At 40.5% G+C, this 11,693-nt stretch overlaps 1 pseudogene; it reads left to right on the top strand.

Moving 5' to 3' along the window:
• Positions 1–601: 601 nt before the first annotated feature.
• On the top strand, positions 602–10,206 carry LOC115814141 (hephaestin-like protein 1; annotated as a pseudogene).
• The last annotated feature ends 1,487 nt before the right edge of the window (positions 10,207–11,693 follow it).

Genomic DNA, 11,693 nt, shown 5'->3' with positions numbered 1-11,693 from the left:
GTATCTTAATTACCTCTATACATGTTATTCGTCGAGTGGAAGAAAAAGGCTGTCGCTGAATTGAATAATAATTGTTTAAAAGTAAAGTTTGAAGTCAGATTAATGAAAAGTATGGCTGTCGTTTACGTTCTGAGTTATTGATTATGCAAAGAAATTTTTATGTCATCTTTAAGGTAGCTACAACGCAATTTCTGCTAGTATTAATCCCTATTCAAAGTTGTATTTTTCAGACTGCATACAGACTACGATCTTTTGAAACAAATGTGATCGCGTGTTACGTTGTGACATCAAGGCAACAAAACTGAGATTACAAGTTAACAGTGGATTGCTATCTTAATGAGAAAACCTGCTATCTCCAATCCACGTTATTGCACGTGGCTGACTCTGAGGAAATCACGGATTTGCAGCGAGGTCAAAATCTTCCCGACTGAGCTGAGTTTCGCGTGTTGTATAATTTAAACGATCAACCCGTCAGATCATGTCTTCAGTGAGTCAGGTAAATAAGGGCGGAGGTCGGAGAAAGTTTCGCTTTCAGTTCAAGGACACGAAACGAAAACTCACAGCCAGTTCTGTGCGATAAGCGGCTGAAGGCAACGCTGCGATGACACTTTTGGCTTTAGTAATTTTGCTATCCCTTAATTCTGTCGAATGTATTACTAGGACGTATTTTATCGGAATTCAGGAAAATGATTGGGATTACGCACCTAGTGGAAAAAACCTAATCAACGGGCAAAACATCTCTCAAGACGAGTGAGTCTTCTCAAATGCATATAGCCATGGAGACATATATTCGACTTAGAACACCCATAATATTATCGTCGTCGTCGTCGTAGTTGTTGTTGTTGTTGTTGTAGTTAGTAGTAGTAGGCCTAATAGTAGTATATGATAACTACAACTTAAAACTGTCAATGGCAAAAAAAAAAATCTTTCACGGTTTCACTTTGGTCATTGTTGTTAAATCCTTGCCTGGTATAGACACTCCTCCGTCTTCCTGACGTCAGGCCCTCATCATATTGGCAGAGTGTACAGGAAAGCCATCTACAGACAGTACACGGATTCTACATACTCTACTGAGATCCCTAAGCCTGCCTGGCTTGGTTTCCTGGGCCCAGTGCTCCGGGCAGAGGTCGGTGATGTGATTGTGGTCCATCTGAAGAACTTTGCCTCTAGACCATATTCTATTCATCCACGTGGAGTTTTGTATGAGAAAGACTCTGAGGGTAAGGTATTCACATTAACAGACACATACATGTTGAACAATAAGTATAAGGCAAGACTTAGTACCCATATATCCTTTTTGGGCAAGCAGGTAAGATACAACAGTACGTGGTGCATATCATAACTACGTATACCATACATACCATAGCTAAGGTACCTAGGTACACTATGTAAAAAAGATATGTAAATCTTATATATATATATATATATATATATACATACATACACACACACACACACACACACACACAGCATACATGTATGTATATATAATTATGTGTATATAATACTTATGTTTCTTCATCTTTTACATAACTAGCATAAGCTGATGGGAATAAGTGCATAATTGATATTTCAGTACAGTGATACTGTATGTTGCACGATATGCTCCATCCTTATTTTTTATGATCACTATAAGTTCATCAGACATGGGTTCATATTTTCTTTACATCAGGAAAATCTGTGACGAATCAATACATTTCAAGAACTCTTAGAATGGGTTGTAGGTTGATGACATCATACTTGTGTATCTCAGGTGCATGGTATCCAGATGAAACATCTGGAAAACTGAAGGAGGACGATCATGTCCAGCCTGGGCAAACTTACACCTACACATGGAAGGTCACACCAGAATATGCTCCAGCAGAGGGCGACACCAACTGCCTCACCTGGCCTTACCATTCCCATGTTGATGCACCCAAAGACATCGCTTCAGGACTGATAGGGCCTCTGCTCACCTGTAAGAAAGGTAAGACAAACACACACACACACACATACACACACACACATACACACACACACTCAGACACACCACACACACACACACACACACACACACACACATTAATACATACTCTCACACTGAATAAGATCTCTGTCTCTCCTCAGGGTTTCTGAAGGATGACTTGAACAAAGACTTCTTTCTGATGTTCAGCGTTGTGGATGAGAACCTCAGCTGGTACCTGGATAAGAACATTCAGAAGTTCTGCACAGATCCAAACGGGGTTAACACGGAGGGCGAGGACTTTCAGGAGTCCAATTTAATGCACTGTAAGCCACTCAACCTTTCATCTTTAACTCTTTGAATGTAATACACAAAAAAATACCTCATGTCTAGTCCCATGAACACCTTTATGTGTAACTGAACTGAATGTGTCACTGAAGTTATCCGTTATAATTACTTACCTGTTAACCTGAAATTTTAAATTTTCATCAGTGTAACCTGCTAAACCATACAGCCTGAAAATGTTATTCTGTATTTGACACTCATGGTAGCCTCCTTGAGATAATATTTAGTTGTAGGCAGATGTATTGTCTAAATATCTTTTGACCAAAAAGATTTCCGCTCAATTTTGCAACTGTGTAAGGTCTAACATTTTTCTAGAAAATGAGATCAGAGCCACTGACAGTATAAATGTAGAAGTCATTTCTCTGATTTCCAAACAGCTATCGCTCATTTGTGTTGTTACATCATCACTTTATTCCTCTGAGCAGAATAACAATAAAAAAAATTAGTGAGGTTGAATATTGATGAATTCAAGAGCATTCGTGAATAGAGAAGACAGAGAAATTCATTTGATAAGAGAGAAAGAAAAGATGCTAAAGCTCTTTGGCTGAATTCCTTCTTACATTATAGGCTTATGAATGCCTCATCTCTCATCTCTCATCTCTCTCTCTCTCCCTCTGTCCCTCTCTCTCTCTCTGTCTCTCTCTCTCTGTCTCTCTCCTCAGCTATAAATGGATATGTGTATGGTAATTTGCCTGGTTTGGAGGTTTGTAAGGGCAGCAGGGTGTCCTGGCATCTCTTTGGTATTGGTAATGAAGCTGATATTCACTCCGCCTACTTCCATGGCCACACCCTTCTGGACAGAGGTCATCGTACTGATGTCCTCAGTCTGTTTCCCGGCACCTCTGTTACTGCGGAGATGATTCCCAGGGCAATTGGGAAATGGAGGCTCAGCTGTCAAGTCAATGACCATGTACAAGGTATTCATAATAACTAATGTCATTAAAAATAAGTAACTAAATGAAAACAAGCTAACATTCTCTTTATCTGTCAATATTTCCAGATTTAGCATGTTATGTTAACATTCTTTCTCCCCCCACCCCCACCGGATTTCTCTCTGTTTTTTGGCTCTGTGTTCAGCGGGTATGCAGGCCTTCTACCAGGTCTCTGCCTGTGACTCAAAGTCTAAAGCAGCACCTACAGCGCCCCCTGGCCATGAGAGACATTACTACATTGCAGCAGAAGAGATTACCTGGAGCTATGCTCCCCTCGGTATGAACACTTTTACTGGCAAAAACCTAACTGAGCTGGACAGGTAAACACACGCTCATATGCAAACAAACAAAAAGACAGACTTATGCAGACATATACACCGTCTTTATACCCTTGCTCATTCTCTGTGTGCAGTGATTCGGAGGTTTTCTTCAGCAGAGAGGATGGCAGACTTGGTGGAATTTACCAGAAAGTTCATTATGTACGGTACACCGACAGTACATTCACCACTGAAGAAAGCCAAGAGGAACACCTTGGCATTCTGGGTAATATATGAGTAACCGTAAACTCACTGTAACAATACTGTAGTCACATAGGGTCATATTCTTATATATTCTCTAGTTTTAGTTGGTACTGCATATACTACATTACAGAAAGATCTTTGGGTATTTGTTCAACAGATAAAGTCTATCAGCTGTTAAATGTGTTGAGGGACCTTCCTAAAAAATATCTGTCTAACTGACTTATCAATGTAATAAGCATGATTGTGATGCCCATAAAGTAAATGAATTCAGTTCAGTTTAACTAATATCAGTTCAGAACAACTCATATACTAGCTGTGTTAACCCTCAACCTGAAAATGTATCATTTTCAGTTCAGATGGTCACAGTGTGCAAATGTTCCTCCTCCTCCTCAAATACTTTTGTTTTACACTTTAACTGAACTGCAGTCACTGCATAAAACCAGCCCGTGTCAAACCTTATAATGATTAGATACTACAGTATTAAATTATTCTGCATTAAGTTTAGCGAATTTTACTAACTAATCTTGTTCATCATTCACATCTTCCACATTCTCCTCTGATAGGCCCAGTCATCCGGGCGGAGACAGGTGACGTTGTGGTGGTAACATTCCTGAACAAAGCCAAGTATAACTACAGTATCTAGCCTCACGGTCTGCATTATGAAAAAGCTTATGAAGGAGCCAAGTACCAAGATGGTGAGAAGGTCACATTCACACACACTTTTTAAAACAAAACACACATTACATTAAATTTAGAACAGTTTAGGAAGGGTACATTTGCAACTGGTTTCATTGTTCTGTAAAGATGAAGGCAGCTGGTCTGTTTCACAGGTCATAGAATCAGACATAACTCAGTAATTTTGACTCCCTCTATCATATCAACCTAAATTTGTAGTTAAAGACACACTGTAGAGACTAAATGAATGGATTCTAAACCCCTGCCTGTCAGGATCCCAGAAAGATGGAGCTAGTGTACCTCCAGGTGGACGTTTCATCTATCGGTGGAAAGTGACTGAAGGTCCCTCTGACAGTGACCCGCCCTGTTTATCATATTTATATTACTCTGCCTCTGACCCCGTACGTGACACCAACTCAGGCCTGGTGGGGCCACTACTGGTGTGTAAGAGAGGAGCACTGGATGACAGTATGATGCAGGTAATACACACACACACATACAAGCACACAGACACACAGACACAATTTTTGGGGTGTTTAAATTTGTGTTTACATGCTTTGTATATACACATGCCATGTGCATAGCTGTGTTTGTGTGTGTGTGTGTGTGTGTGTTTCAGAAAGAAGCATGTGTGTTTGTGTGTGTGTTATTGTATTTGTAAGTACATTTGTTGCACATCTGTCTATATGTATTTCAGAGAGATGTAGAAAGGGAGCTGTTCTTGCTTTTCTCTGTGATTGATGAGAATGAGAGCTGGTATCTGGATTACAACATTCAGAAGTTTGGCAGTAACCAGATTGACAAAAGCAGCCCAGACTTTCAGGAGAGCAATAAAATGCATGGTATGTGTGTGTGTGTGTGTCTGTGAGTGTGTAAATGTATATGTGTGTGTGTGTGAATGTGGGTGTGTTTATGAATGTGTTTGTCTGATTTTTATGTTTCCACTCAGCGGTGAATGGATATATGTACGGGAACCTTCCTGGACTGGATTTGTGTGATGGGGACCGTGTTGTGTGGCACACACTGGGTTTGGGGACTGAAGTAGACATTCACGGTGTTCATTTCGAGGGGAACACTTTTAAAAGGGACAACATGACCCGGGATACACTGAGTCTCTTTCCCCACACCAGTGTTACTGTTACCATGACACCAGACAATGACGGTGAGTCTGTCTCCTTTGGGCAATGATTAGGAATTTTGAGCTCCTCCTTGGAGTTCTATATTGTCTGGATTTGTTGCTTCAGTGCTTTTACAGTTTGAGTTACGGAAGAGCACAGAGCATTTCTTACCAAGGCCTAGCTGAAATGATTTTGCTAAGCTCAATCATCAATAAAACATAATAGTTCATGTCTAGAGATAATTAACAGGAACAACAAATGCATACAGAAACAAATTGTGGGTGATTGCATTGCGACAAGGCTGATCAATCGGACAGAGTAATATTAACAGACAGTTTTCTAGAGACATTGCAATCTCTTATTGCAGATAGACTTCGGTTTGATTGGACGATTTCAGCTCAAGTTTTACTACTTACATTACTATTACCCTCTGCCTTACAATCCTGTGATCTCTCTGTGAACTTTGACCTCTGACATTAGGTACATTTGAGGTGAGCTCTCTAACAAGTGATCACTACAGAGCGGGCATGCGGCAGCACTACACAGTCAAGCGCTGTAAGGGGAGTCAAAGGTCAACAGCCACGCCCTCTCAGCCTCCTGTTCGTTACTTTCTAGCTGCTGTAGAGGTGGAGTGGGATTACGCACCCAATCGTACCTGGGAGGTGGAGAGATATAATGCCAGTATCAAGGATAGGTACACTCAGACATACATCTCTTTCATTCTGGGACTGAAACTTCACAATCAGTCTAAATTTACCTAAATGTGCACAATCACATATAACAGCTCCCTGTGTCCATCTCTGTACTTCATTCAAAGCCTATTATTGGTTATGTGATGTTTACCTCTTTTGCCACTTCTCGCTCTCTCTCTCAGTTATGGAGATGTGTTCCTCACTCACTCGGAGGATCGGATTGGCTCTAAATACAAAAAGGTCGTGTTTCGTGAATACACAGACGACACGTTCAAGACACAGAAAAAACATGAGGAGCATCTGGGCATTCTGGGTAAGTTTTTTCTCTGAACCGATGCCTAGAAAGATGGAAACATTATTAGAAAGTTATTAGAGACAAGTGATACCATATATGAATAACATTGTTATTTGTATTCCATATAGAATTCAAGAAATCCCATGCATTTTATCATATAAAGTTTAGCTCCATGCTACATTATTGAAACTGGTACTATATTTTTACTACATTTTTACTCATTGGGTTACATACTCCCTGGCAGTGGTTTGGATCTCTCTGTTTTGTTTTATAACTACACTGGCTTATTTTTTAAAAATGACTGGTCATCAAAACGACAGCTGAACTTGTTCTCTTTCATTTTATTTACATCGATGAGATCTCTACATGTCTGTGAGCTCTTGTGGTTGTAGTTTAAATAATAATTTGTGTGTGTGTGTGTGTGTGTGTGTGTGTGTGTGTTTGGTGCATGCGTGTGCGTGTTTGGTGCATGCGTGTGTGTGTGATGCGTGTATGTGTGTGTGTGATGTGTATGTGTGTGTGTGTGTGTGTGTGTGTGTGTGTGTGTGTGTTACAGGTCCCATTCTCAGGGCTGAGGTTGGTGAGAGGATTCAGGTTGTGTTTAAGAATAAAGCCACTAAACCGTTCTCACTTTACGCTCATGGTGTGAAGACCAGAGGGGGACACAGCTCACCTGCTCAGCCAGGTACATATTAACCACGCCCATTCATCATGTATCCAAACACATACACTCAAACACTCACCACTTGTCCTGTCAGGTGTGAACCAACCACACCCAACTGTCACCTTTTCAGCCACTTCTAATTAAGCTTCTAATTAAGCATGCCCACTTATGACAAAGCCAAGTATGACCACGCCCACAATATATTGGTTTAATTAGGTTCATGCAGGTCATGTTTGAAATATCCTTCTATGTTCATTTGTTTGTTTGTGTGTGTGTGTGTGTGTGTGTGTTTGTGTGTGTGTGCGTGTGCTATACAGGCAATATGAGCATATATGAGTGGGATGTTCCAGAGAGGTCCGGCCCAGGACCATCTGACCCAGCATGTATAACATATGCCTACTACTCCACAGCTGATTTCATCAAGGTAACTAACAATAATAATAACACTGTGGAATCCAGTTGGTTCTCCACTAATTTGTCTTCACGTCTAAAAATAACTGGAGCAACATTTGAAAACAAAGCTCTTTAATTATAGTAATGCTTTTGTCTCACTGCAGTAACTGCAGTCTTCATGCAGTGCTTGGATATGTGCACCTGCCTCTCCAACTTGGTGAAGAGTTCAAGCAATCAGCTGAACCAGCTCATGTCTTTTGACTTGCATTCACAGTATTATGTGTTTGGAACACCAGCAAACATTTAGTAAATCTATATTTAGGCAGCATGTTTCTGTTACATTTGATTCTACTCCTGTTAGTGTCAAATTCCGTGTTTGTGTGTTATGTGTGTTAGAACTTAGTTGTGGACGTCCATTTGTAGTTTGTGTGTGTGTGTGTGTGTGTGTGTGTGTGTGTGTAAGCGTGCATGTTAATGTGTACATCAGACTGTATCTGTGTGCATGTATTGATGTCTGATTGTGAGTGTATTGAAGGACTTGATGAGTGGTTTAGGTTAAGCAATTGGTTTTGTGTGTGTATGTGCACTGCTGTCTGCCTGTGTGTATGCATTTTAGGGCTTGGTTAGTGGTTCAGTCGGGTTAATGGTGGTACGTGTGTGTCTGTGTGTGTGTATGTGTGTGTCTGTATGTATGCACACTGATGTTTTACTGTGCGTGTGTGTGTGTGTGTTGCAGGACTTGATGAGTGGTTTAGTGGGACCACTGATTGTGTGTCGTAAAGGGACTCTGAATGATCAGAGACAGAGGACAGACGTACAGAGAGAGTTTGCTCTGCTCTTCATGGTGTTTGATGAGAATGAGTCCTGGTACCTGGATGACAACATCCAAACTTACCTCAAGAAAGATCCGAAACGCTTTGACACAGGAGACTTGGAGTTTATAGAGAGCAACATGATGCATGGTGAGTGTATGCTTGTGTGTGTCATCTGTTTTCAATTTTTAGATATAATCATACAACAGCATTTATTAGTCCTCTTTGAATTGGCAAATTAGCTGAAAGCTGTCAACATTAAACAGCTTAAAAATGCCAATACAATGACTTGTGAAGCCACTTCACTTAAGATTCAGATAAATGTTTACACAGAGACCTAAATTCAATTACTGGACATCTGAACAATGTGGTCAGTTATTGAGGTTATGATAATAGAGGTCGTGATGAGGTCGTGATAATAGAGGTTGGGTGTTAAAGCCTGCAGAGCAGCTGGTACTGTATCTGTTAAAATGTTCTATCAGGGATGTGCTAATGTCAAACTCTGTGTTTATTTCTGACATATTTCTGTCACACTCTCAGGTTTAAATGGGAAGCTGTATGCTAACCTCCAAGGTCTGGTGATGAATGAGGGAGAGAAGATTAACTGGTACCTAATGGGTTTGGGTAATGAGATCCACACTGTCAATTTCCATGGTCAGAGCTTCATCTACAAGGTACATGCACACTCACACACACACATACACACACACACACAAACACAAATAAGCTTACTTACAAAAATTGGACATTCTCTCTTATCTTCCTTTTTTTGGTCTCTTTTTTCTCTCTGTGACTATCTCAGACGGATCACTCCCACCGTGCTGATGTGTTCAGCTTGGTCCCTGGAACCTTCCAGACTATAGAGATGACCGCAGGGAATCCTGGGACATGGCTGCTTCAGTCTTATGTGTTTAACCACATACACTCTGGCATGGAAACAACCTTCAAAATCAACAAAGGTCGGGAGTAAAAAATTATATGGGAGAGAGGAAGAGAGAGAGAGAGAGAGAGAGAGAGAGAGAGAGAGTGAGAGTGAGAGTGAGAGTGAGTGAGAGTGAGCGAGCGAGCTATGGTTAATCTTAGAAAGTTTTGTTTGATTTGTGACTAGACTGATGTAAAAATGACCATCAAAAATTTAAATGTGGCTTTATCAATGACCAAGATTCATCTGAAAGCAAATGAGTGTTTGTACATGACTCATATTTCAGAGGACATGATCATTCCCTTGAACGCTACAGGCCATGACAGGGACAACCTGTGCACAGACTGTGATGTTACTGCCCTGGCATCCACCACAACAGTCCAAGATCTGCCAGTCGACTCCGGTAAAAACAGAGGACCACATTACTAATACAAATCATTTGCATTACTCTTCCCTCATTTGTTGCCTGGAGAAAGAGACAGTGAGCTAGCAAGCGAGAGAGAGACAGAGAGAGAGAGAGAGAGAGAGAGAAAGAACGATGGTTAGTCTGAGAAGTTTTTGTTTGATTTGTGACACATGAAGACTTACATTTTTTCCCATAATTTCTCTATTTCTCCCTCCCAGGATCCCAAGACCAAAAATCAGGTATAATTCATAATGGTTCTCTCATCATCTTCAGTTCCTCTTAATTTACACTTTAAACGCATTTTTATAGAAGCAGACTAGCCATTCCTCTGTGACTACATGTGATAGTGGAGTAGTCACCACACATAACTGCTTGAAGGTAATTCTTCATTGTCCTTTTCTCCTCTCAGGTTCCAGTCATATGAGAGGTCACTCCCCTTTGACACTGGGTCTTCTTGGATTGGTTCTCCTGGCCCTAGGACCAAAATAGAAGAGAAAACCACAACGTGAAGCTTCTACTGCTTTTGTGACATCACACCTAGCATCACAGCTGACTGTGACATCATATGACTCGTCTTTTCTGCTTACATCAGGCAGTGCTGTATCTTAGCGACCCTTACAATGGACACATTTCACTGAAGTCATAGTTCAGCATGAGTCAGATTAGCATTGTAAGATAACAAATGTAGAATTTCAGTTGGTTCTGTTAGGTCACTGTTGTAGCTGATACCTGCCACACATACACACACACACATACACATACACATACACACACACAGATAGAATTTGTCAGTCTGAATCTATGTATGAACACTGTGTAAACCTTAATACTTATTATTTTCTTTATCAGTAGATCTTTGAATGACGTATAATGCTTAGATGAATGGTGCTATGTAACTTTTCATGGCACAGAGCCTTCCTGGAAGCCTTCCTTCAGCGTGTCTAGTCTCCTACTCATTTACCAGTCAGGGTTGGTCATTTACAAGTCCTCTGACACCTCAGGAATTATAGTCTTCCACTGCTTAGATGGGAGAAAATCATTGAATTATTTAATCATTCTATCTGCTTTATATGTTACTTATGATTATGAAAGCTGATGGCTGTACCTGCCACACACATACACACACACACACACACACACACACACGCACGCACATACACATACATGCACACACACATACATATACACATACAAATCAGTCTAAATCTATGAACGTTACATTCACCTCAGTATTTATTTGTTTTTTTATGGTACAGAAGGAACTAATGGAAGCTACGTGCAATATGGCCATTATAGTCTTCTACTGCTCAGATGGGAGAAAATCATTGAATTAGTTCATCGTTCTATCCGCTTTATATGTTACTTATGATTATGAAACTTGATGGCTGATACTGCCACATACAAACACATACTCATACACATACACATACTCATACACATACACATATACCACCCTCACACACACATCAGTCTGAGTCTATGAACATTATATTCACCTCAGTATTTATTAATTTAGGTTTTTGAATGAATATGCTTTGAAAAATGATCTGTAATGCTGAGATGAATGTTGCTATGCAAATTGATGGGATACAGAGGGAACTGACAGAAGCTTTATCCCATATGGCCAGTCTCCTGTTTGTTTACCAGGCAGGGTTGGTTCTTAACAGTCCTCTTGCACCTCAGGAATTATAGTTTTCTACTGTTCAGATAGGAGAAAATCCAGAAACTGTTGAATTGTTACATCTGTAATATATGTTACTTATGATTATGGAACACTAAAATAAACTTGGAACACCGATGTCTCTCCCACTAGGAGGCTTGTGTGGCCTCTACTAGAAATGCACATTACTGTTTTGGTGTCGCTGTTACATGTAAAGGGGAAAAGGCAGGGTTTGCCTATTTAAGGAAATCTCTCAGCTCTGTTCTAAAACTCATTCTGAGAACAGGCTTGGTCCTGCTTGGTCCTGGGCTGAACC

Source organism: Chanos chanos, chromosome 6, assembly GCF_902362185.1.
Source record: "Chanos chanos chromosome 6, fChaCha1.1, whole genome shotgun sequence".
Lineage (NCBI taxonomy): Eukaryota > Metazoa > Chordata > Actinopteri > Gonorynchiformes > Chanidae > Chanos > Chanos chanos.
Note: the sequence above shows the minus strand (reverse complement) of the source record. Positions and strands in the feature narration are given on the sequence as shown.